At 46.3% G+C, this 25,875-nt stretch overlaps 1 protein-coding gene across 2 annotated transcripts in view; it reads right to left on the bottom strand.

Moving 5' to 3' along the window:
- Positions 1-25,875, bottom strand: part of CEP152 (centrosomal protein 152) — a 2,961,597-nt gene that overhangs the window by 2,197,702 nt on the left and 738,020 nt on the right. The window lies entirely within an intron of this gene.

Here is a 25,875-nt window from a genome sequence, read left to right as displayed (position 1 = left end):
TATACGGGTAGATTACCCTAGCTTACCACATATGGGGAGGTGGAAAGAGAAGAATCCAGGTGCCCCTGGAGAATAGTGCTAGCAAAGCCTAATCTAGACCTAGAAAAGGAATCAAGCTTAAAGGACTTGTTAACATATCTACAGAGGACCAACACATCTAGAATCAAGCTCTTTCCAGAAAGCCATAGATGAAGCCAAGGCCCTGGCAGAGTGATCCTTGACCATGCCTGGAATGTTTTCTTTCTGGTGAATATAATAAAAAGTCGACAGCCTTAGACAACCACTTGGAAATTAGCTGTTTTGACACAGGTTGTCTCTTCTTACCCTCACAAGAAATGTGCAGCTGATATGAAAAATTTATTTCCGTCAAGATAGTACCTGAGTAGTCTGTGGATATCCAAGTTATGGAGTATCCTTTCTCCCTCATTTTTAGGTTCAGAAAAGAAAACGGGGAGATGGACAGTTTGGCTTAAAGTAAACTCAGTTACCACTTTAGGAATAGAAAGGATTAGTTCTCAAAGAAACCCAGTCTCTATGGAAGATGAGGCAGCGCTGACTCACCATAAAAGCTTGCAACTCATAATCTTCTTATAGAAGTCACAGCAAAAAGTAAAACTGTTTTCCATGTTTAGAACCAAAACTCATCCAGATAAACTGGTTCAAATGGCTAGTGTTAACTTCTTCAGTACAAAACTAAGATCCCAAGGAGGGACTACCAGCTTTCTTGAAGGCCTCTTACGCAAAACCCCTTTAAAAAACATTTTGACATAAGAATGCATTGAAGAGGAAAATCCATGGCAGACATGCTGAAATGGCCAATAAACGAACCTTGAAGGAGAAGTAAGAAAGGCGATACGATAATAACTCAAACAAATATTATAAAAAACAGAGGACAATTAGCCCTGAATGGGCACTGGTTATGTTGCTGGTAACTAGAAAACCTTTTCTGTTTACCGGTATATATGATTTTCTAGTAAAAGGCTTTTTTGCCTCCATTTGTACCTGCTGCACATCCTCAGTAAAATGGTGCCTAAAGGGAATTAAGACCCTATTATGCAGTCAGTTAAAGTTGGTTGGGGTTGGGATAAATCTACCACCACTGACAATGTGTGAGTAGACCCATTCTGTAAGGAAGCTTGTCGTAACTGCCTACAAAGGCAAGAATCGCTCCTGCCTGGGCCAGTAGGGAGTCACCACAATGACCTTGAAAGATTCCTTCCGAATCTTCAGAAGTACCCTGGATACAAGTGGAAAGGATGGAAAAGCATACAGGGACATTCCTGTCCAAGGAAAAGAAAAGGCATGTGTCTTCCAGACCTTCTCACATTAAGTCATGGACAAGAATCTTCCCAACTGATAGTTCAGAGAGAAGACAAACAGGTCTACTTGAGGAACTCCCACAGGTGGATCAAATCTTGAAGACTCCCAATCAAGTTTCCATTTGTGAGGGTTTGCTCTTGCCCTGATCAGCTTGTCTGCCAAACAGTTTTGCTCTGACGGACTGTAGTGTGCCTGTAGAGTGAGACCATGCTGTAAAACTATATCCCAAGCTAACATGGCTAGTCTGCAAGGGGGGGGGGGGTTGTAAAACCCAATTCCCCCTTGCTTGCTTGTTGATGTACCACACTACTGTGGTATTGTCTGTAGCAACTTGAAGAGGTCCCATGGATCAAAGATGATTCAGAGAGTCAAGTGCCTAGATTAGAGAAAGTATCCCTTTTATATGTACATGCTTGCATCTGTCCTAGGTGCCCCACACACCTTGCACCTTTATACCTCTTGACTCTGCTCCACAAGCAAAGAAGATGTCTGTGGTGACTGACTGCTTTGGAGCAGGGTAGGAGAAGGGGAGACCTGGATTTAAAGAAATGTGCTGTTTCCTCCAAGGAATTTCTCTTCTCACAAATCCCAGTACTGTGATTTGAAAAGACAAAGGATGTTGGTGCTGGGACCAAAGAGACTTCAGATACCATTGTATCTTTCTGATGTGGAGTTTTATCAGGGTATCATGAAAATCAAATTCCATGAGACCCAAAATCCTAAGGTATTCCCTCGCAGTGACCAAAGTCTGAGTGGAAAACCTTAGGAATAGATTTAGATATAGATCTGTTTCTTCCTTTGGAAGAAAATCTTATAACTGAGGTGTCTAGATGACACCACAGAACACAATCTTGTGTGAAGGAGTAAAAAAACAGCTTTGAACATTTTCTAGAAATCTCAGTTGTATAAGAAATCTCTCACCCAAGAGACAATCACTGACACTTTGAAAAAGACTCTGGAAAATAAGCAAGTCATTTAAGTATGGAAACATGTGGATAGCCTGTAGCCTGCAATCAGCTATAACTGGCACTAGACACTTTGTGAAAAGAAGTTATGGTCTTACCATAATGTTCCATCTGTGTTGGCTATCTTCATTAACCTGTGGGTCTCTATTCCTTGGAACCAACTTGGCAGCTTCACTAGCTTGAGATTCATAGCTCAAGCTCCTCTTCCCTACCCATAATACCTCTTTTCTCCAAAATACTTCAGATCGAGTTTGCTAACACTATATGTACACCTTTGTCCTCAATAAATAAACTATCAAATGGTAGAACAAGAAAGAACAACAGGAGCTCAAACAGGAATAGAGGTTCCATAACCATACCCATCCCATCAGGTCATTCAAAAAATGGGACTGGGGGAAGGTTAATTAAGAATTAAGATAGACAACACAGATAAAACGCTATGGTAAGAAAGTACAGTTGTGTACATTTACCATAAATGTAGATGGCTGAGTGTATTCACTGTTGCAGTCATCACCTGTGGGTTATCCCTGCTGTGGTAGCCCTCGGCCATCCCGAAAACCAGAGTCAATGTTTTTCTGCAGCAGCTGCTGTTGCTTGCTGCCTGATGTCAGGTCGTCAGTGCTATAAAGGAAGGCAGCCGACGCCATTACATCACTTTTTCTTGCCCTAACCAGTCAGAGGCCCAAGTAAATATGGTAAGGTGGTCCTGGTGGATAAAAGCCATCGTTAGAAACTTATGTCTCCCTAAAGAAAGAAGATATAAGTGGAAAGAAGGGTGGGAAATCAGGACTGCAACAATGAATACACTTGAAATTCTACTTTTATGGTAAGTGCACACAACTGTACCATGTTCTTTATGTTTCAGTGTTGCAGTCATCACCTGTGGGAAGATTCCCAAAGCTGAGGAGAGGGGTGGAAGGATTGGTAAGAGAACGAGGAATGGGTCAGCATGCCCTGCAGAACTGCAAAGGAAAACCCTGCCCTAGCCTTAGAAAATAGAGGTAGGTAGTAATGCTTGATAAAGGTATGGACAGACGTTCAGGTGGCAGCTTCCAGGAAGTCCCTGGTGGGTACGCCTCTGAGGAATACTGTGTAAGTGGAGGCTGCCCTAGTGGAATGGGTTCAAATAGACTTGGGGAGGGGTTCCCATGTAAACTGTAGCAGAAATGGATACACTGTGATATCCATGTCTGGAAATGGGCTTCCCCTCTGGCCCTGGGGCAAAGCTGACAAGTAGTTAGCCTGTTTTCCTGAAGGGTTTAGTATGGTCCAGATAGTATCTGAGCTGTCTGTGCATGTCTAGTGAGTGCAGAATATTTTCCCCTTTGTTTTGAGGGTTATGAAAGGAGGTGTGTAGATGAATGGCCTGGTTGATAGTTACATTAGATACCACCTTTGGCATAAAGGAGGGATTAGTCCTCAAGCAGACCCTGTCTGCATGGAAGATGATGAAGAGCTCAAAGGCCATCAGTGCCTGAAGTTCTGAAACCCTTCTGGCTGAGGTGATAGCTAAGAGAAAAGCAGTCTTCCAGGAAAGGTATCTTAGTTCTGGTGAAGCACCAGGTTCGAAGGGTGGTAAAGTTAGTTTTTCCAAAACATAATTCAGGTCCCAGGCTAGAGTGGGAGGCCTCCTGGGAGGTCTGATATGAGAAGCCCCTCTGAGAAATTGTTTAATCAAAGGACGGGAGAACAGGAGCTGTTCTGTATCAAAATGTGCTGAAATGGCTGAGGCATGGATTTTAATAGAGGAAAAGGAGAGACCACTATTAAGTAGCTCTGCTAGGTAGTCCAGGATAAGAGGGATGGGAAGGTAGTAAGGTATTGCCCCCTCTGGACTGGCTCCAGCAGCAGAATCGTTTCCATTTTCCTGCATAAGAATTTCTGGTGCTGGGCCTTCTGGCCTCTGTAATAATGTCTAGGACCGGTTTGCTTAACAGGGACCCCTTGTTTGCCCTTAAGAGGATTAGCCATGCTGATAGTTTGAAAGTCTGCAAGGATGGGTGCAGCACCCTCCCAACCTGAGTTAAGAGGTCTGAGATCAGGGGAAGCTGCCTGGAAGGCTGTAAGATCAGGCTGCGCAGTAAGGGATACCAATGTTGTCTGGGCCAATATGAAGCAATGAGGATGGCCCTAGGTCTCTCCTCCCTTATTTTGATCAGTATCTTGGGAATAAGAGACAGAGGAGGGAATGCATACACAAAGAGGGTGTTCCATGGGAAGGTCAAGGCATCCACCTTCCACGCTAGGTGGTGATACTCCCTGGCACAGAATTTTTTCAGCTGATGGTTGAGATGCGAAGCAAAGAGATCAACCTCCGGAGTACCCGACGCCGGAGTGATTTCTAAAAAGATTTCTCTGCGGAGCTGCCTTTTGTGGGGGTCCAGTAAGTTTCACCTTAAGTAGTCTGCCAGGGTGTTGTTGATCCCTAGTGGGTACTGAGCTATCAGGTGTAGTCCCATGGAAGTGGCTGTCAGCCAGAGGTTCATGGCTAGCCTGCACAGAGGGTAAGATTGGGGCCCTCCCTGTTTGTTGATGTACCACATTACTGTGATGATGTCTGTTTTGATAAGGAGAACCCCTGGCTTCAGATGGGGTTTGAAGGATGTCTGAGCCTTTTGTACTGCCATCATTTCCTTCTGGTTGATGTGTAAAGGGAGGTGATGGACTTCCCAAAGACCAAGGGTGCACCTGCCTTCTAGGCGAGTGCCCCAAGCAATGTCGGAGGTAATGGTCTGCCAGGTTGGGCGGAGGGTGAAGGAAAGACCCTTGTTCTGGGCACAGGCCCCTACCCACCAGAGAAACTTGCACCTTATACAGGGGAAAAGAAGTAGAGATGTCTCTAGAAGTTGAGAGTGCTGACACCAAAGGTTCTTTAGGTACTACTGAAGTTTTCTCATTTGAAGCCTGACCAGAGGAATTACAAGGATGCAAGATGCAATGTACCCCAAGGCTTGCAGGAACTTCCTCACAGTGAGGTGGCTTCTGGAAGCCAGCTGGGTAAACTAGAGAGGCAGGAAGCTCTGCTTTTCTGGGGATAGGAAGGCCATTTGGGATGCTGTGTCCAGCAGTGCTCCAAAGTAAATGATCTTCCTGGAGGGTGTTTGCTTTGATTTCTTCTTGTTGACGGTGTACCCTAAGGAGTTTAGGAGGGTCTTGACAAAGAGGAGGTCCTTGAGGAGCTTTTCTTTGCAATCTACCTGAATAAGCCTCAAAATGCACTCGCTCGAGGCACTCCTAAAAATGGAGAACATTGATATCTGTACAGTAACTGAGACCTCGGTCAAGGCTCCAGAGAGCACCCCTACAATACCAGGCAACAAATCTTACCACACTTTTCGGCCACCAAACCAGGACTGAAGCACTACAGACAAAGGAGTGTCCATATTCACCAAGGATATTCACACCTCCAGGCTAGTTGCCCAACACAATGCATCTGAAATTCTATAGGTAAAACTAACACTAAGTAACACTGCAATCCAAATTGCAGCTTGCTACAGATTCCCCACTATTCCCCAAGACTCTCACTACACCTTTCTAAACATACTGGAAAATATTAAGATACAACCAAACACCTAATACTGGATGATTTCAACTACCCTGCCATTAATTGGGAAAACTACTCTGGTACCAACACCTTTGCCCAATGGTTCTTGGAATTCATAAATTCCAATGCCCTGGATCCATATTCATAGTCCCACCAGGGGCTCAAATATCCTAGACCTGGTCATTACCAACATGGGAGATCAATGCTCCACACTAGTGGTCACCCCCTCATTGGTCAGGTCTGATCATAAGCTAACCACAAGCTAACCACCCTTGATGTCCACATCCCACCCCCACTCCCCAGTAGGGAAACCTCCATAAAAAAACTTCTCCAAAGCCAACTTCATGCTACTCAAGTCAGAAGTGACAAATTTCATGACACTCATGCAGACGGGAACTGAAAGTTTGACTTCTGAATCCTACACTAAGGCACTGTACGAGCACATTCACTCGTGCATGAATCATACCATTCCAAATAGAACCAAGACAGTCTCCTCCAAAAAAGGAACCCAATCTGGTGGCCCCTGCCATAAACAAACTATACAACAGAAGGAAGAAACTGTTGCAGAAAAGAGGAAAATCCCAGGATGCAAAAAAACTCCCTTACCAGCCTCAGTAAGAAGCTGAGATCCTCATAAAATCCTCCAAAGCTAGTTATGAAAATAAAATTGCCAAAGATTCCAAGGACAACCACAAGGCATTCTATAGTTATGTCAAGAATCTAAATGGCAATGCTCAGATCTGCTCTGAGCTACAACAGAATGGCATTAAATATACTGATCCCAAGGATATTGCCAATATCCTGGTAGATTGATTCAGTGACAACTTCACCCCCCTCTCACCCCCTAAAGGGCCCATCTCAATACCAAAAGATTGCCAAATTCCGGTAATCACGGCCACACAGTTAAAAAACACACTCTCCAAAGCTAAGAATACAGCATCCATGGGACCAGACGACATCCCGGGCTGTGTACTACATGAACTACAAAATTAACTGGCACCTCACCTAAGTGTCATGTTTAATCATAGCCTCACCTCAGGCTTCGTGCCCAATGAGTGGCGCACAGCTACAGTTATCCCACTCCACAAGGGGGGATCCACCTTGGATCCCAGGAACTATCGTCCAATGCATTATCATGGAACTCATAAACAAAGACATTGGCAACCTTCAAACACTGGACCCCACCCAGTTTGGTTTTGTAAAGGGCCGATCTTGTCTCCTGAACCTGATTGACTTCTTCAAATCAGTCTCCAGAGCTGCGGACGAGGGTAATGTGGTCCACACAGCCTATCTGCACCTTGCCAAGGCCTTCGACACCATCCCCCACTCTGGAATCACAGATAAACCTACTAAGCTGGGCATTAATCCCTATGTCACTCGATGGGTTGCCAACTGGCTTACTGACAGAAACCACACTGTAAAAGTAGCCGACTCAAAATCCATCTCCAGACAAATGACAACCGGAGTACCTCAGGGTTCAGTCCTGGGACAGCTCTTGTTTGGCATCTACTTCACGCCAGCACTAAGGGACTCTGGCTAACAAAGTTCGCAGATGACTGCAAACTGGGAGCCATTATTGTATCCCCAAATGATGTGGATATTCTACAAAAGGGCCTTACAGATACAGATGCTTGGTGCCAGAGCAATGGGCTCAAGCTCAATGCCAAGAAATGTATAGTTATCCCCTTTGGGAAAAACCATGTTCCCATGAATTACCACATAAGTGGCAGTACACTAAACACCAAAACTGTGATAAGGGACTTAGGGACACAGGTGGACAGTGGTCTCACCTTTGATAACCACATAGCCACAACAGTCAGGAAATCCTTCTATGTGGCACACCTCATCGCTAAGGGCTTTTCATCCAGAAAAAAGGAGGTCATCGTCCCACTGTACTCATCCCTCATTAGACCCATTATAGAGTACAATACCCCATTTGGTATGTACCTCACAAGACATCAGCAACAACTGGAAAGGCCACAGAAATACCTCACTAAAAGAATCACAGGCCTAAAGCAGAAGCCCTGTGCTGACAGTTTAAAAAAAAACCCCAGCTATACTCTGTCGCATATTGCCTATTCACAGGCGATCTCTGCTTAACATACAAGGCCATGTCAAACCCAGTGCTGTTGGACATGCTACACTTAAAGAAACCCCAATCCTTCAGAGCCACAAGCTCCAGGGATCTAAACCTGGTCATCACAATGAACAAAACATGCTGGAGGGATAGGTTCCTGACCCAGAGACACCCCATACTTTGGAATATACTGCCCATACATGTCAAGCTGAGCCCCTCTTTGGCCCTCTTCAAAAGGAACCTTAATGATTGGATGGAAGATAGGAAATTCACCCCGGGGATCACGTCAGTCACCCTACTGGACAGGGGACCAGGAAAGTAAATATTCTGGGAAGAAACAGCCAGGGAATTGTTATGGCTAGGCTTGTATAGGCCCTAGGGCCGATAGCCTAGTACCAACCTATGAATGAGGCAGTCGTCCAGAGAAAGGTAACTTTGTATATTTTTCTGTCTGGAAAAGGCTATGGCCGGGGCTAAGCATTTGGTAAATACCCTGGGAGCAGTAGATAAGCCAAAGGGTAGTGCAGAAAACTGAAAGTGTTGTGAGCCTGCTCTGAAGTGAAGGAATCTCCTGTAGGATTCCCTTATGGGGATGTGTAGGTAGGCATCTTTTAGATCCGGGGAAACTAAACAGGCATTTTTTTTGAGCATAGGCAGCAGCTGCTGCAAGGTTAGCGTTTTGAATTTGGGGACCACCAGGAAGGTGCTCAGAATGGCTAAATCCAGGATGGGGTGCCAAGTGCCCTCTTTTCTGCGAGCAAGGAATAGTCTGGAATAAAAGCCTTTGCCTGTTTGATCTGAGGGGACAGGTTCTACTGCCTCTTGGGATATTACAGTTTGGACTTGTTTCAATGCCTCTGCCCATTGATTTGGAGGTAAGTCTGGGTACCCTCTTGGAATTGGGAGCTCATTGAAGGAGAATTTGCATCCCTGGAAAATGATCTTAAAGACCTATTGGTCCTTTGTTATAGAAAGCCAATTTTTGTTGCAGAAGGAGAGCCTTCCTCCTAGTTTTTGGTGAGTGAAAAGAGGGCAGAGGGGGAAAGACGGAGTCACTGAGAGTTTTTGCCATAGAGGGATGGTTTAGAACTCCCTGCCTTTGGAGTGGAAGTGGCCCACTGTTTGGTTCTCTGCTATCCCTGGGATAGGAGTCTGGGAGGTCTGCCCTACGGCGCTTACCTTGCCCCTGTATGCTAGGTGCAGGAAAGGACCAGTGTGTTTTGAGGAAAAATTCCTGCTGAACCTCGGAGGTAGTACACAAAAGAAATATTTTACTCTTTGCATAGATTATGCTTTGTCTTCCATCTTTTTAAGCACCTCTTCTGCTTTTACTCCAAACAAACAGTCCTTATCCAAGGGTGCATCAAGTAATTTAGATTTCACATGATCAGGGAGAGGTTGTTCCTTCAACCATGTACGTCTCCAAATGACAGATCCTGACACTGCTGCCCTGCTTGAGGCTTCCAGGGCATCATATCCACAGTGTAATGAGTGTTTAGCCACTTGACAAGTAGAGTGCAGTAAATCTGCTCTTTCGAATTGGCAGTCAGGAAAGGTTGAAATCCTTTGTTTTAATAGTTCCAAAGTGTGTTGTTGATATTTTAACATGTGAAACTGACAGTTGAGTGCTCTGATAGCTAAGGTTGCAGAGGTGTATACAATTTTACCCCATCTGTCCAGAGCTCTGGAGTCCTTGTCAGAAGGAGTAGGATTTTTTGCAGAACTAGCCTTAGCTCCTTTTGGTCCCTGTATAATGACCTCCAGGTCTGCAACAGGATTTCTCTACAGGTATTTGTGAGAATCCGGTACTCTAATACCGGTCAGGTTTTCTGGGAGCAGGTGGGAGGGTGTCAGGAGTTGAGCTGGATTCATGGAAGACATCATCAACCACCTCTAAGACTGGAGGGATGGCCAAGGGTCTGTGCTGGGGCAGGTCTAGAAACTCTCTTAGTCTTTTCTTAGACTGAGGGAAGTCCTGGGATTCCCAGTGGAAATGTTCCCCGAGGGTGTGAAGGGTTTCCCCAAAGGAAAGATCTTCTGGTGGGGAGGCAGAAGGAATGGATTACTCTGCATCTGAATCCTCATAAGCAGTAAGAGGTTGTTCCTCTTCAAAATCTGAATAATCAGACTCCTCAGAATCCTGTTCCGTCAGTATTTCAGGGGAAGGGTTGCTTTTCCTTTTAGAAGGAGCAGCCTGACTACCCCTGATAAGGGTGATAAGATCCTCCACCATTTTAAGCATTTGAGCTTGGGGTTGTGGAGCAGGAATAAAATGGTGGCGAGAGGTAGCTTTCCTAGGAGCGGCCTTGCCTCTAGGCCTAAGAGTATCCATCGGTCTGAGAGAAATGGCAGTCGAAGGAGAAGACGCCGGTTTTTTTTTTGTCTAGATTCGGTAGTGCAAAAAACCTTCTCAAAAGCCAGTGCCTGCATCACGGCTCTGGACCCAACCAAGGCAGAGACAATCAAAGGCTCGGAAGACGAAGAGGATTTCTGCGGCATACCGGACTCCGAAAGGGTCTCAGTAGAGGCCTGCGAAGGGATCGAATCGGGCATCAGGGGCTGCATAGGCACCTCACTGAATTCCAGAGAAATGACGACCTGCTTAGGGGTAGAGTCATCGGAAGCCGTAGCCTTGTGTGGTCTGTCTGTATCTTTATCCTTATGTTTTTTCGAAATGTCTATGGATTGTTTGCTGACGGACATCATTTCGGAATGCGAAGACAGAAGACGAAAATACCTGGCTATAAAAAGAGCTCGACGACGAATGGTTCTCACATTAAAGAGAGCACAGAACCTGCAACGGGGGACATTGTGGTCTGGGCGTAAACAAGTGATGCAATATGAATGGAAGTTTCGGTGTGGTATTTGCTTTCCACAGGCGAGACGATTGTTAACTTTTTTGGACATCGGTTAATGCAAAAAAAAGGAATCTCCAACGGGGATAGTTTTAGATGTTTTCAGCTGTAATTCAAACTCTGGTAGCGACCAACCGGCACACTTGCGAACTGCTTCTGCTACAGGCTCCATGGCAAGAAAGACTGATGTAATGGCATTGGCTGCCTTCCTTTATAGCACTAATGACCTGAAGTGACAGCAGCCGATGCAGAAAAACACTGACTTTAGTATCTGGTCCGGCCGAGGGCTACCACAGCAGGGATAACCCACAGGTGATGACTGCAACAGTGAAACACAAAGAACATCATAACTTCATCTGATGTTGCCATCTTCATTGGTTCATTAACCTGTGGAACAGAGTCCCCAGCTACAGGAACCTCAGGTGGCCCTCATGGAAGGATATTCTGGAGCACAGCAGAGCTAAAAGCAGACCTATTCCTGGAAGTGATGTCCAATTTATAATAAATAATGAATGTATAAGGATTGCACCATGTAGCCACTGCACAAATGTCATTAATAGAAAAGTTGCCACAGACCTTGTAGATTAAGCCTTAATCTGACCAGGTAAAGGAATGTTCTTAGAAGAATAAACAAAAAAAATACAGTCTTTTAACCATTGTGCCAAAGAGGTTTTAGTAATTGCTTTATCTCTTTTGCAGTCTGAAAAAGATATTAACAATTGTTCCAATTTCCTAAAATTCTTAGTTCTGTCCAAGTAAAAATGTAATTGTCTATGTAGGTCATGTAAATGAAGAGTGCATTCTCCTTTATTCTGGAAGCTTGGGAAGAAAGAGGAAGGTTGATGGAGTGATTAATATTGGCTTCTGTAGCAACTTTAGGCAAGAAGGATGGGTTGTTGTGTAAAGTTACCCTATCTTTGTGAAAAATGAAATATGGAAATTTGGAGGAAAGGGCCTGAACTCAGATTCTTCCTGCTGAAGCAACGGCCACCAGAGAAAGAGTTTTCCATGAGAGAAACTTTAAATCTACTGTGGCTGCTGGTTCAAAGGGGGGGGGGGGGGCAAACCACAGCCTGCAACATAACAAATCCCAAGCGGGAGTAGGATACTTAATGGGAGGATGGAGTAGACAGGTACCCCTAAGGAAAGCTTTATAAAGTTTCGATGAAGCTAATGAAGAAGAGTCCTCTCCTAAATGAAAGTTCAAAATCGCAGCTAATTGAACTTTGATGGTAGAAAAACTAGCTCCCATCGTTAAAAAGGGAAGCTAAAAAAATCCAACCCCATAGAGACGGGGACCATAAAGGGGTCTATCCATTTCTGTTGGGCCCATATGGAAAACCTTTTCCATTTACTCTTATAAATCCTCCTGGTGGAGAGTTTGTAGGCAGAAATCAAGATCTTCTGGAGAGGGGACAAAAGCCTGGAATGTCTGGCCATCACCAGAATTGGAGAAACCATGAGGTTAGTTTTAAGGCTTGAAGGTCCAGGTGAGGGCGTCCCAAGGGGCAAGATAAAAGATCCGGAGCTGAATCTAGTGTCACCGGAGGGCAAATTAGATGATACCAAAGATAGGAGAACCAAACTTGTCGAGGACAGAAGAGATTGTCCCTGAGGAGGGATTAAGGCAAAGTACCTGCTGCATTTGTTGTTGAGAGGGAAGGCAAAGAGGTTGCAGCAGGGTTGACCCCATTTCTAGAAAATCATATCTGCTATGGATTGATTCAGAGACCACTCGTGAGGCATCAGTAAGACTTGGCTGAGCCTGTCTGCTAGAACATTGGACTCTCCAGGAATGTGCATTGCCACTAGAAAGCAGATGGTAGATAACACCCATTGCCATACACTCATACCTTCTCGACAAAGGATGTAAGACTTGGTTCCTCCCTGTCTGTTGATGTACCAGATGACTGACACATTGTCTGTCTATTCTGCAATGGTCCCTAGAGCAAGAAAGCTGTGTAGCTTTTACAATTCCAAAAGAACTGCTCTCATTTCTAGGACACTGATATGCAAATTGGTCTCTTGGGACGTCCATGTGCCTTGAATCGTCCGATCCAGGTTGTGCCCCCTCCCCAGCCTGTCTAGGAGGCATCCATGGTCAATGTGGCTTTTGGAGAAGGAAGAATGAAGGGCAGTCCTCGAGTAACATCTGCCGAGTGAAGCCACCATAGCAGGGATTCTCTGCATACTTGGGAAAGTCTGACGGGAAGGCTTAGAGGATTTCTGCGCAAGGACTACTGTATTGCTAATGTTCATTGCAAGATTCTCATGTGAATAAGCACTGTGGGCAAAAGAGGCATCGTGGCTGCCATAGAGCCGAAAGCTCTGAGAACTGAACTTGCTGGGAGGGGGGTTGGTATGGGTAGAATTTGTTTGACGTGAAGGCGCAGGCTTGGTACTCAATCGACTGTTAGATAATCCCAGGAAACTGTGGTGTACAGTCATGCTCCTATGAATTGCAGCACCTGAACCATCTCCAACTGGGATTTCTCCTAACTGAGGGTTATGCCAAGGTGTGGATCCATCTGTAAAAGGTCATCTCTGGCCTGAATAAGACAATGCCTGGTTGGAGCAATCAAGAGCCAGTCATCCAAATAGGAAAATATCTGTAATCCCTGCAGCCTGAGATGACCTGCAATCACAGCCAATCATTTGGTGAACACCATGGGGGCTGTGGTGAGACCAAACAGGAGTGATCTGAACTGAAAATGACTGGTTCCCAGCCTGAAAAGAAGAAACCTTCTGGAGGACCTGTCCATTTTGATGTGGTGGTAAGCATCCTTCAGGTCTATTCAGCACATCCAGTCATTCATCCTCAGTAGAGATAGGATAGACTGAACACTGATCATCCTGAACATTGTGTTCTTTATTGATTTGTTCAGAGACATCAGGTCCAGAATGGTCTTCAGGTCCCGTCTTTTGGGGTACCAAAAAGAACCTCCAGTAAACACCTGCTTTGACTTCATCAAAAGCTCTAACTACTTTGGGAAGAGAGGGGAAGATAGTTACCTGAGAAAGCCCCTCAGCCTGCCCTGCTGAGAGGGTACATCATGTAAAAGTAAAGTTTCTGCCTGAGACCCACAAGGTATACACAATGTATGGTAATCCTATGAGGTATTTGTTTCCACAAAAAACAGTTACAGACCTAACTGACTCACTTTTGCAGCAATTTTCCAATTTCTGTGGCTGCACTCACCCTCTGACTGGTTGGTACATTGGGGAGGATAGATCTTTGTCTTGGTGTCTCTAAAAAGGGAATGGAGTATCCTCTGGATACAATCCTTGGCACCCATCAATCATTTGTGATGGCTTCCCACGCTTCAGGGAGCAGGAAAAAGTGGGCCCCAACCGCCTCCAGAGGAAGGCAGTCAGGCAACTGTTCAGGAGCGCTGAAAGGGTCTGTCTGAAAAGGACTCTTGAGACCCTTGGTTCTGTGGCTCCCTCGCCTGTGTGGCCAACGTCTACCATTTTGGGTCTCTGAGGGTAATTTTTCCCTGGGAATCCTAAAAAGTACCCTGAGATTTCTTGAACCACATCTTTTTTTTTTTACTCCCACGCTGGTTCCTGCAGAAGAACCTTTGTGGAGTAGAAAAACAGATGCAAATGGCAGAGAGGGTCTTCTCAACTTTCTTGTTGAGGGAGAGTGCATCTCAAAAAGTGGACCCAAACAAGGTTGATCTGTCAAAAGGTGCACTGACAAAGGATGCCTTGAAAGGTTCTGCAAAGTCACACAGCCACATCCAGACATGACGCCTTATGGCAATGCTGGAACTGGCAGCCATTGAAGTAGCCTCTGTTGCATGGGATATCAACCTCATGGACGCATTCAACACAGATTGAAGAGTGGCCAGTCAAGAGGAGAAAACCTTCTGATCCTCTGCAGACATGGACCCTGGGTTAGAGCTAGAGAGTTCCTTGACTAAGTCTCTATGTAGCCTCGTAAAGTGAGAAAAATAGTGAAAGTGGCTGAAGCATACACTCTTCTACGAAATCTGTCCAAAACCCTAGACTCCCTGCTAGGGGGGATGAACAGAGGAGTTCTCTTGGGCCAGCTCCATCTTGGTGGCTACTGCAACAACCAAGGCATCTACACGAATACCCTTAGACTAAAAAACTTTGTCCTGTGGATTACTCAAGATTTTGTCTGCATGCTTAGGTATGGGCTCTACTGTATCCAGTTCCTTCGATGCCCTAGAAGACACCAGCTCAAAGATGGGGTCTGCAGGGGGAGATGCCCAGGATGTAGATGGGCTGGACCCAAAAGCCTCCAAAAGAAATTATTCCTCCAGGGAGGGGTTTTGGGAAGGCCATCCACCTTTTTCGCAGGGGATTTCTAAGTGGTCTCCAAAGAAGACATCATCCAGTGGAGATCTTGGGGAACCACCCCTTTCCTCTAAATCAGTACCAGTGGTGACAGATTCCTCTGGGGAATCGATATGCATTCTCTTGCACAATCTCTTCTGAGGAACTTCCTTGGTGGGATGCTCTGGGGAGGTGTCGGCAGATATCTGGGGAGCCACAGATGGGACAATCTAGAGGTTTTCTGGGACCGGCTTGTCCACATGGTAGGCGAGAAGCTTCAGAGACGGATCCAGTGGAGACAAGGGGAGGTACTGCAGGGGTGAGAACTGAGGGCTTCCTAGAATGGGAGAGGACCCTCTCCACCACTTCAAGGGCAGAAGGGCTCAGAACGCCAGAGGGCAGTTCTCCGGGGCTGAAGCCACCAGAACAGGCAACCTCCTGGGTGCAGAGCCTCCCACTCCATAGGGAGAGTCATAGCCAATGTGTCAAACACCAGTGCCCCAAGGGGAAGCAACATCTCGAAAAACTTCAGAGTCTAACTCATCCCCCTGAACCAACATCAAGACTACGGCTCCAAGACACACTCGGAACAGACACTGTAGGTGTTGACTGGGTCGGGGAGGTAGTCAGAGGCGAAGACTTCAGATGTGATAACTATTGGTTCGGACACCTGGTTCCTGGGGCTAACAGAACTGATAACTCCAAAACACAGGGTCAGATCAGAAAGGGAGCCATGGGGCAGAATGGGGAAAGTCTCATGGATCCAGAGGGGGATGGAACAGGCAAGATCCCTCTGAATCTGAGCTACGAGAAATTGCCTCATCAATCTACCAATGTCCTTGCCTGCAAGGGTCTGAGAAGACCTGATGGAGAAGAAAGTGGAAGCAAGTCTGGAAGTCCTTTTTGGGGAGGTCTCCTGGAGCAGAGACACTTGGCTCAGAACTAGGAACAGATGTCCTGGAAGGAGAGTTGACTGTACCTAGGGGGATGGTTCCAAACCCTTCAGTTCTGAGGGTTTGGGCCCCTTTTTTGCAAGCTCTGAGAGGATGGAGAGCGGTTGGGAGACCATTTTCTGGGTTCCCGGGCCTCTTTTTGCGTCCTAGAGGGGGGTGAGCCCCTGCCGAAGAAGAAAAAGAAGTGGAAGAAGCAGGCAATAAACCCTTATTCATCAGTTTATTGCCTCGATCTACCAGAGTTCGCGGGTGAAAACCCGCACAAATAGAACAGTTAATGATCAAGTGAGTAGGCCATAAACAATAAAGTCACTCACTGTGGGCATCAGACAAGGGAATCTAACTGCCACAGGAAGTGCACGTCTTAATCCCCAAGGACTTTTCAGCCCTGTCTGACTTTGGCTCCAACATAATTTTTTTTTGGGGGGGGGGGGGGGGCAAAGATCAGGAAGAAGAAAAGGAAGGAAAGGGACTATGTCGCACAGAAAACTGAACTACAGGTACAAAAACCAGTACCAATGGACTTAAAGAATGACAGGTGACAGATGAAGGGTAGGACTTGAAAATAAAGACTCACTGTAAACAAACGCACACAAAAAAGGAGGAGCAAAACAGCATTGAAAATCTCGCTCCTTGTTCAACAAGTGGAAAACAAGCTCTGAGGTATTTTGGGGGAAGAGGTATTATAGGTAGGGAGGAGGAGCTCGAGCTTCAATTCTCAAGCTGGTGAAGTGGCCGAGTCAGTCCCGAGGGTTGGAACAGAGACCCACAGGTTAATGAACGAACGAAGATGACAACATCAGATCACTTTTTGTGCAGTGGACAGTTACAAAGGGTAAGGCAGAGGGCTGGTAATGATTCATACAGACAGAACCTTAAGAAATTCCTGAAGTCTAAATTAATCAAGATGCAGTAAGTATCTTATAAATCTGGAGTTACCAGGAAACTTAAATAAGGAAGAAGAGGAAACAGTTTGTGAAGTGACAGCAGTTTGACCTTGTGCACAATCACAAACAGGTTTAAGAAAAAAAAAAGATCCAGAACTGGTCTCCAAGCATCATCTTTTTTTTGGTATTAAAAACATCCTTGAAAAAAAAGCCCTGCACAACCTAGGGAGGAGGAACTAGTTGCATCACTCCCTGGGACAGCATGTGTTGAAGGAGAGAGAGAAATAAGAGACTCTTGATCTGAATGAGGAATCACCCCCTGGAAAGTAGGGATTTCCTCCCACCGCCATTGATAACCTTGATAAATGACCTTCAGTACTCATTTGCCTGAGACTACCTGTTACCAAAGAGAAGTGGAGATTCAGAATTTCTGAGAGGGAGGGGTGGTATAAAGTCCCTTAAACAGTAATTCTGACTTATTGGACTGTGATTAGTTTTGCGGGGGTTCCAGAATTTTGGAAGCCCCTTGTCATTTATTAAACATCTGTTTACCAGGATATTTGGAATCCATTTATTTTGCTTTTGCCAAAATCAGATGAGGGGTTAGAGAATCCCCTAGAAAACTTGGAAAAGGAGGGCTGAAAAAAAGAGATCCCCTGCATCAAATTACCCCTTTCACACTTTTTGATAAACTCTGTAGCACTTGAAGCAAAAAAAAACTTTGTCCAAGGGAATTTAAAATCTCAATACTCACATCATCTGGGAGTTTCTAAGAATGCACCCAGGAAAACCTACTCAAAAACATACCCAGTGGCCATATCCCTGGAAGTAGTATCAACTGACACACTGTAAACCACGAGTTGTGACTTGTACAATGGAAAATAAGAAGTTATGTACCTACCATAACGTTCCATGTTAGTTGTCTTCTCTCGCCTTCTTTCTTGCTTGATGGGTTCGGAGCCGATCCTCGGCTCCGACTCGGCACTTGCTTTAGCTCGAGAACTCCTTTTACCAGCTCGAGGCAGCCCCATATCCCATGATGCAAGGCAGTAAGTACCCAGATCTCGTTTGTTGACAAAGGGCAATAACACCAAGCATAAAATACTTCCCAAAGGAAGAAGAAACTTACAGATGGAAAAAGGACCAGGTCTGAATGGTCTTTAGCATAATAGTTTCTTATACAAGGTCTGTCCAGGCCAGGGGGAAGGAGGGAGGGCTAAGTGATAGTAGGCTAGAGAAGACAACTAACATGGAACGTTATGGTAGGTACATAACTTCTTAATGTTAAGTTGTCAATCTCGCCTTCATTCTTGCTTGATGGGACCGTCCTAGCACCTCTATCCTGGGTGGCTCAATGGAACAAACTCTTGAGGACTGTAGAGCCAAAACTGGCTCTGTCCCTGGAGGCCAAGTCCAATTTGTAATGGGAAACAAAAGTGTGAGGAGTGGCCCAAGTGGCCGCTGCACAAATAGTGTCCAAAGGCAGTCTAGCTTGAAAGGCTGTAGAAGTAGCTAAACTCCTAGTTGAATGTGCTTTAGGTTTTGAGCACAGCTGTTTTCCCCTGATCGTATAAATTTCAGTGATGACCGAAGAAAGCCATCTGGACAAAGTCACTTTAGAAACAGGAAGGCCTTTTTATTATCCGCATAGGAAACAAAAAGTTGATCAGATTTTCTAAATTTTTTGTTCTGTCCAAATAATATCTAAGCTGATGGTGGACGCCAAGATAATGTAGCTTTTGTTCAGCTCTATCTGAATAGTTAGGAAAAATACAGGAGATCAATGGATTGATTCAGATTGTTTTTGAAGCGACCTTAGGTAAAAGGATGGATTAGTTCTCAAAGATACTCTGTCTTTGTGAAAAATCAAATAGGGGGTCGAACCGAAAGAGCATGAAGTTCAGACACCCTCCTGGCAGATGTAATAGCCACTAGGAATAACGTTTTCCAAGAAAGATATTTTAGGAACAAGAAACAGCTGGCTCGAAGGGGAAGAATCAAGGATGTCAGCACTAAATTTAGATCCCACTGAGGAGGAGGATTCCTGATTGGAGGCTTTAGTAGGAAAATTCCTTTCAAGAAGGCCCTGCAGAGCCTATGGGACATAATATTATGATCTGCTATCCCAACATGAAAATTAGAAATAGCAGCCAACTGAACTCTGACTGTGGAAGAAGAGGAGCCTGCATGAAAAATCTCTGCTAAGAAGTCCAGAACTGCCTGAACAGGGGCAGTAAAAGGATCAATATTTTGGGCCTTAGCCCAATAAGAGAAACGTTTCCATTTGCTTGTGTAAATCCTCCTGGTAGAGGATTTTAGTGAAGTTACTATGATATCTCTAACTGGGTTAGAGATCAAAGGAAGCCTGGCTAAGGAAGGAAGTGGAGCAACCATGCTGTGAGGTTGAGAGAAGGGATTGACCGGTGCAGCTGACAGGATTGGTGAATCAGTAGATCTGGCACTGGGTCCAGATGCCACGGCTGCACCAAAAGGTGATGATGGAGGAACGGGAACCAAACTTGTCGAGGCCAGTAAGGGCAATGAGAATCAATTTGGCTCTCAAAGCGGTAGCTTTCTGGATCACCTGAGGGATCAGAGGAAATGGAGGAAGGCATAAAGAAGTCCCTGGGGCCAATCCTGGGTCAGAGCGTCTCTGGGGATGGCCTGATAGAGGGAAGAGGCTGAAGAAGTCTGGACATTTGCTGTTTTGGGGAGTAGCAAAAGATCGCAACATGGGCGACCCCATTCCAGAAAAATCTCTTCCGCTATGGATTGCTTGAGAGACCACTCGTGAGGCATGAGAATAGCTCTGCTCAATCTGTCCGCTATAATGTTGGTTTTCCCAGGGATATGCGTTGCTACCAGAAACCGATGAGAGGAGATCGCCCATTGCCATAGTCTGAGCGCTTCTCGACACAAGGGTAGGACTTGGTTCCGCCCTGTTTGTTGATATACCAAACTACAGACATGTTGTCTGTGTGGACTGCAATTGTCCCTACGGGAAGAAAGTCGTTGAGGGCTTGCAACGTTAAAAGCACTGCTCTCATCTCCAGGACATTTATGTGCAGATGGTACTCGAACGGTTGCCATGTCCCATGAACCATCCTGCCCTGATAATGACCCCCACCCGATCAGGAGGCATCCGTGGTGACAGTGGCTATCGGGGACGGAGGTACAAAGCACCTGCCTTGGTGAACCTGAGACGATGTGATCCACCAAGCAAGATGTTCTTTGCATGTTTGTGTCACCAGAATCTGGTGACGCATTGGGAGTTGCTGGTATGACCACTGTGTGAACAGCATCCACTGAAGAAGGCGCATGTAGAATCGAGCCAGGGGAAGAAGAGTAATGGCCGCAGCCATGAGACCTAATACCTTTAGAACCATTCTGGCCTGTACTTTCTTGCTGGCCAGAATGATCCTGACATGAGTCTGAATGTCTGAAACTCTTTGTTCTGTAAGGGTAGCTGACATCCGAACAGTGTTTAAGTTTGCGCCTATGAAGGTAATAGACTGGCAGGGCGATAAGGATGACTTTCGAAGTTGACTGAGATGCCCAAATGAGAACAAAGGTCTATTGTGTAATCCCTGGCTTGTATAAGCTGATGCCTGGTGGTGGCTGACAGGAGCCAGTCGTCGAGATCTGGAAACACCTGGAATCCTTGACGTCTCAGGTGAGCCGTGACCACTGCCATGCATTTGGTGAACACTCTGGGGCTGTAGTGAGACCAAAGGGCAGGGCTCTGAACTGGAAATGACTGGACCCCAGCCGAAGCGGAGAAATCTCCTGGAGCGTCTGTGAATTTTGATGTGATAGTACGCATCCTGAAGATCTATTGAGCACATCCAGTTGTCCTTCTGTAAGAAGGGCAGAATTGACTGAAGAGTGACCATTCGAATCTTGTCTTCCTGACAGACTTGTTGAGTCTGCTGAGATCCAATATTGGTCTCCAGTCTCCCGTCTTTTGGGGACCAAAAGAACCTTGAGTAGATTCCGGCTCTGAATGGTCTATTGTAACTGGCTGAATGGCTCTTTTTTGCAGTAGTTTTGCGATTTCTAACTCTGCAATGTCCCTTAGACCGGGTGGTACATCTGGAAGGGAACTTGAGGGGAAGGGACTTTCCTCGAAAGGAATTATGTAACCCTTGGATATGATCGACTGTACCCATCTGTCTTGAGTGAGAGAATGCCAGGCTTCTGGGTACAGTGATAATCTTCCCCCGACTGCCTCCAAGGAGGGACAGCCGGGCAACACCTCAGGGATGCTGAAAGGGCTTATCAGAGAGAGGCTCCCTGTTTCCCTGGTTCTTCGGACCCCCTCTGCCTCTAGAGCGGCGTCTGTTGTTGTTACCCCTCTGCCTCTAGGGGTAAACTGACCACGTGAATGCCGCGTGACTCCTTGGGATTTACGGAACCACATCTTCCCACCCTTCTGTCCTTTGGGATAAGGCCTAGAAGGGGTGGAAAAACTGACTCCAACAGCAGAAAGAGTCTTGCCGTCCTGCTCACACCTGGTCAAGGTCTCCTTCACCTGAGGGCCAAACAAAGCTGACCCATCAAAGGGAGAATTTGTGAAGGACGCCTTAAAGGGATCCGCAAAATCACATAGCCGCATCCAGGCTTGGCGTCTAAGAGCCACACCTGTGCCTGCGGCTCTACTCGCTCCATCCGCAGCATAAGATATTAGCCGCATGGAGGAGTTAGCAATGGAATTGAGGGTTCCTAGCTGCGAAGCAATCTTTTCTTGAGCCCCTGCAGCTGTAGGATCCTGAACTACTTCTCCCAGCTCCTTCAGGATATCTCTCTGGAGTCTGGTGAAGTGACAAAGATAATTCAGCGACGCATAGCAAAGGTCGCTGAGGAAAACATCCGCTTGCCGTACCTATCCATGGTCCTAGAGTCCTTATTAGGAGGATGGACGGGCACGGAAGGATCTGCAAGTTCCTTTTGGTGGCCGCAGCCACCACCATGGCATCAGCGGGGACACCCTTGGTAAGGAATTGTTTGTCACTAGGGGCAGTGATAAATTTAGAAGGCCTCCTAGGGACTGGCTCTACAGAGTCAGGAGCTGTCCACGCCTTTCGTGCAATAACCTGCATAAGGGGTCGAAGGCGGAGACACCCAGGAGGTGGAGGGCCGAGATCCAAATGCCTCTAGGTATACTGACTCATCCTCAGAGGGATTGTTGGTGGGCCAGTTTCCCCTCTGTTTCAGAAGTTCCAGGATGTCTGAAAAAGAGACATCCTCAGAGGGGGATCTAGGGGATCCCTCTGACTCATCAAAGTCAGTATCCGACGTGACAGACTCGGGGGAGTCCACATGCTTCCTCTTACAAGTCCTCTTCCTAGGAGGATCTCCCGAAACATCAGGAGAATCCTCGGAAGAGGGGGAAATTCCCAATGGGGAAACCTGAGGCGGAGGATCTCTGGGTCCTGTAGCAAGAGAAGTGGCAGAGATGTCAACAGGTACAATAGAGGGAGGAGCTACGGGAAGAGACTGCTGACTGATACCAGTGGCCAGTACACTCTTCATCACCTCGAATGCTCCCCTCCCAGGCAGGTCCGAGAGAACCCGCTCCGAAGAGCTAGGAACTCCAGGGACCACCGAAAGGGAAGCATCCGAGGCAGATGTCGGAGCCGAGCTCACCAAGGCCGAGGCTCCAAGGGGAAGAGCGGGTTCGGACAAGGGTCCGATGCCACTCACCCCCTCGGAGGAGACCATGGAAGCCCGACCACCGAATCCCTCTAAGGAAGAGGAGATAAGAGTAGAGGCTGAAGGAACAGAAGGGGTATCCGTCCTCCAGCCGTAGCAGTAACCATGCCCGAAGACTCCAACTCCAAGCTCTGGGGTAGAGTTGAAGGAGGAACTGTAACGGGGTGTGGACCAACAGTCGACTGCTGAGACGGACTGTGAAGCATTTGGGCCAGTACCTGTGACTTGAGCAATCTGCTGACCACTCTCTCTAGGTCATGGTCAGACAACCTGGATGACCTTGAAGATCGGCTCCGATGGCTCCGTTCTGACAGAAGAGGTGAAGCCGGAGCCGAAAGTATCGGCTCCAAGGAAGGAGACCTCGACCTCTTCCTGGAATGAGCCATCGGAGCCGAAACTACGGATCCAGTCGGAGCCGACTAGTCGGAGCCGACAGAACGCCTCGATGTATCGGCTCCAGCCGGAGCCGATACAGCCACCAAAGTAACGGTGTCGGAGCCGATCGGAGCCGACACCGATGCCTGTGCCACATGGGTGTCGGAGCCGATCGGAGCCGACATCGAAGTGGACAATACAGTTTCGGCACCGATAGCCATCGGTGCCGAAGGCTTAGTCAAGCCAGAATCGGCTCCAGCCGGAGCCGATCTCGACTCAGTATGAGTCGGAGCCGAGGCCGCAGGCTTAGAAACAGAAGCCTGGGCCTTGGAAACTCTTGCTGGTTTCGGTGGAGCCGACTTAGCCGGAGAGCCCTCCGGCTTAAGAAGGCCCCTAAGAACCAGTTTGTTATGTCTCTCCTGCAGGACTCTCTGGCTGAAGGAGTGACAAATAGCACAGGAGTCCTGCAGGTGAAGAGGGCCCAGACAATACAGGCAAGAAGTGTGACCGTCTGTCAGAGACATTTTCTGACAGCACGAGTCACACTTCTTAAAACCTGAAACCCTCTCCTTTGACATGGTGCCGAACACACAATACACACACACACCAGTCAAAAATAAATTAAATTACACAAAATACCAAAAGGTATTCTATAAAAAACACCAACACACACACCCTAACAGGGGGGGGATGGGATAGGGATAACTAAGAACAAATTAAAAAAGACAGGGAATTTCTGTCAGCAAGGGATAGAAATTAAATTTAAACTATCAAAAAATTAGTTTTTGACTAAAAAGGGGCTTGAAAATCACAAAGTGAAACAACTTACCAGGAGCTGGTAAAAAGAAGACCTCCCAAGCGAAGCGGCAAACGAGATCTGGGTACTTACTGCCTTGCATCATGGGATATGGGGCTGCCTCGAGCTGGTAAAAGGAGTTCTCGAGCTAAAGCAAGTGCCGAGTCGGAGCCGAGGATCGGCTCCGAACCCATCAAGCAAGAATGAAGGCGAGATTGACAACTTAACATTAAATTATTTAAAAGCATATTTTTCTACACAAGAAGAAACTGCATGCAAAACACTCCACATACTTTCACAATTAGAATAAACTTTACTATATGAGAATGGCAATCTCAAAACACTGAAAATCAAAGTTGCATAAGTACACTTTTTTCCCAAATTTATCAATCTTCTTCCCATTCTTGTCAGAAAAAAGCAGAATTGGAAATAACCAAATGTTTAGCAACAGTAGCATTAAACGCTAGAGCTGCTGGGTCAAATTAGGGAAGAGTGTATAAAAACTTAAAAAGATTGAGGAACTTTATTAATTTTATCTGCCCATTTTAGAAATAGCAGGCTATACAGAAATTTGCAGGGAGGCAAACACATCTCCAGAGTTGACAGAACTAAGGGAATGGATGAAGGTTCTGGAAATTCCTCCTGTAACAGCTCATAGTATTTTCTGTGAGACCAAGAAACTTCAGTGTTCTCCTAATAAAAACACTGGCACTTTCTAGAAACAGTTTGAGAAAGTGGCGCACAGCAACAGCTATCCCACTCCATAAAGGTGGAGCCACAACGGACCCCGGGAACTATCACCCTACAAGTCTGACTAGCCTGGTCTGCAAGGCTATGGAACGCATCATCATGGAACTCATTAACAGAGATATTGGGAACCTCCAAACCTTGGACCCTACCCAGTTTGGCTTTGTTATGGGCAGATCATGCCTCCTAAACCTGGTGGACTTCTTTGAGATGGTTACCAAGGCATTAGACGAGGGAAAGGAGGTCCACAAAGCCTAACTAGACCTCGCAAAGGCTTTCAACACCATTCCCCATTCTAGTATTACAGACAAGCTCACCAGCTTGAACATAAACCCCTATGTCACGAGATGGTTTCGCAACTGGCTCATGGATAGAACCTACATGGTGAGAGTTGCAGGCTCTACGTCCGACTCTAAACCGGTTACAAGTGGCGTCCCCCAGGGCTCAGTCCTAGGACCCCTCCTGTTCGGTATATACTTCTCAGAGGTACAGGCAAGCATAGGAGGACTATGGCTGACCAAGTTCGCAGACAACTGCAAACTAGGGGCCATAACTGATTCTCCGGCTGATACAGACACCCTCCAGATGGGTCTCACTGAGACGGACACCTGGTGTCGAAATCACGGCCTCAAGCTAAATGCCCTCTGGAAAAAACAAAGCACCCGCGAACAACCACATAGGTGATAGTCCCCTAAATACAGAAAATGTAATAAGGGATCTGGGGACCCAAGTAGATTGTTATTTCTCCTTTGATAATCATATTGCCAAGGTGGTTAGAAAATCCTTCTATGTGGCCCACCTAATCACAAAAGGGTTTGCATCTAGAACAAAAGAGGTTACTGTGCCTCTCTACTCATCACTCATTAGACCCATCATAGAGTACAAAGCCCCATTTGGGATATACCTTACAAGACACCTGCAACAGCTGGAAAGACCACAAAAGTACCTCACCAAGAGGATTACTGGCCTCAAACAGATGCCCTATGCAGCCCGACTCAAGAAACTCCAGCTGTACTCGGTTGCATACCCCTTACTCAGAGGTGATCTCTGCCTGACATACAAGGCCATGTCCAACCCAGAATTGATGGACACGCTCCATCTAAAAAAAAAAAAAAAAAACAAATCCCGGAGAGCCACATGCTCTAGAAATATAAACCTCACCACAACGATAAATAGGACATGCTGGAGGGATAGATTCCAATCCCAGAGACTCCCCATGCTTTGGAACAGGATTCCAATATACATCAGGCAGAGCCCCTCACTAACACTCTTCAAGAGAAACCTTGACGGGTGGATGGGAAACAGAAAATTTACCCTGGGGATCACTGCAGTGGCTCTG

Source organism: Protopterus annectens, chromosome 7.part0, assembly GCF_019279795.1.
Source record: "Protopterus annectens isolate FY-2018-M chromosome 7.part0, PAN1.0, whole genome shotgun sequence".
NCBI classification, from domain to species: Eukaryota; Metazoa; Chordata; order Ceratodontiformes; family Protopteridae; genus Protopterus; species Protopterus annectens.
This window is presented reverse-complemented; position numbering and strand designations above follow the sequence as displayed.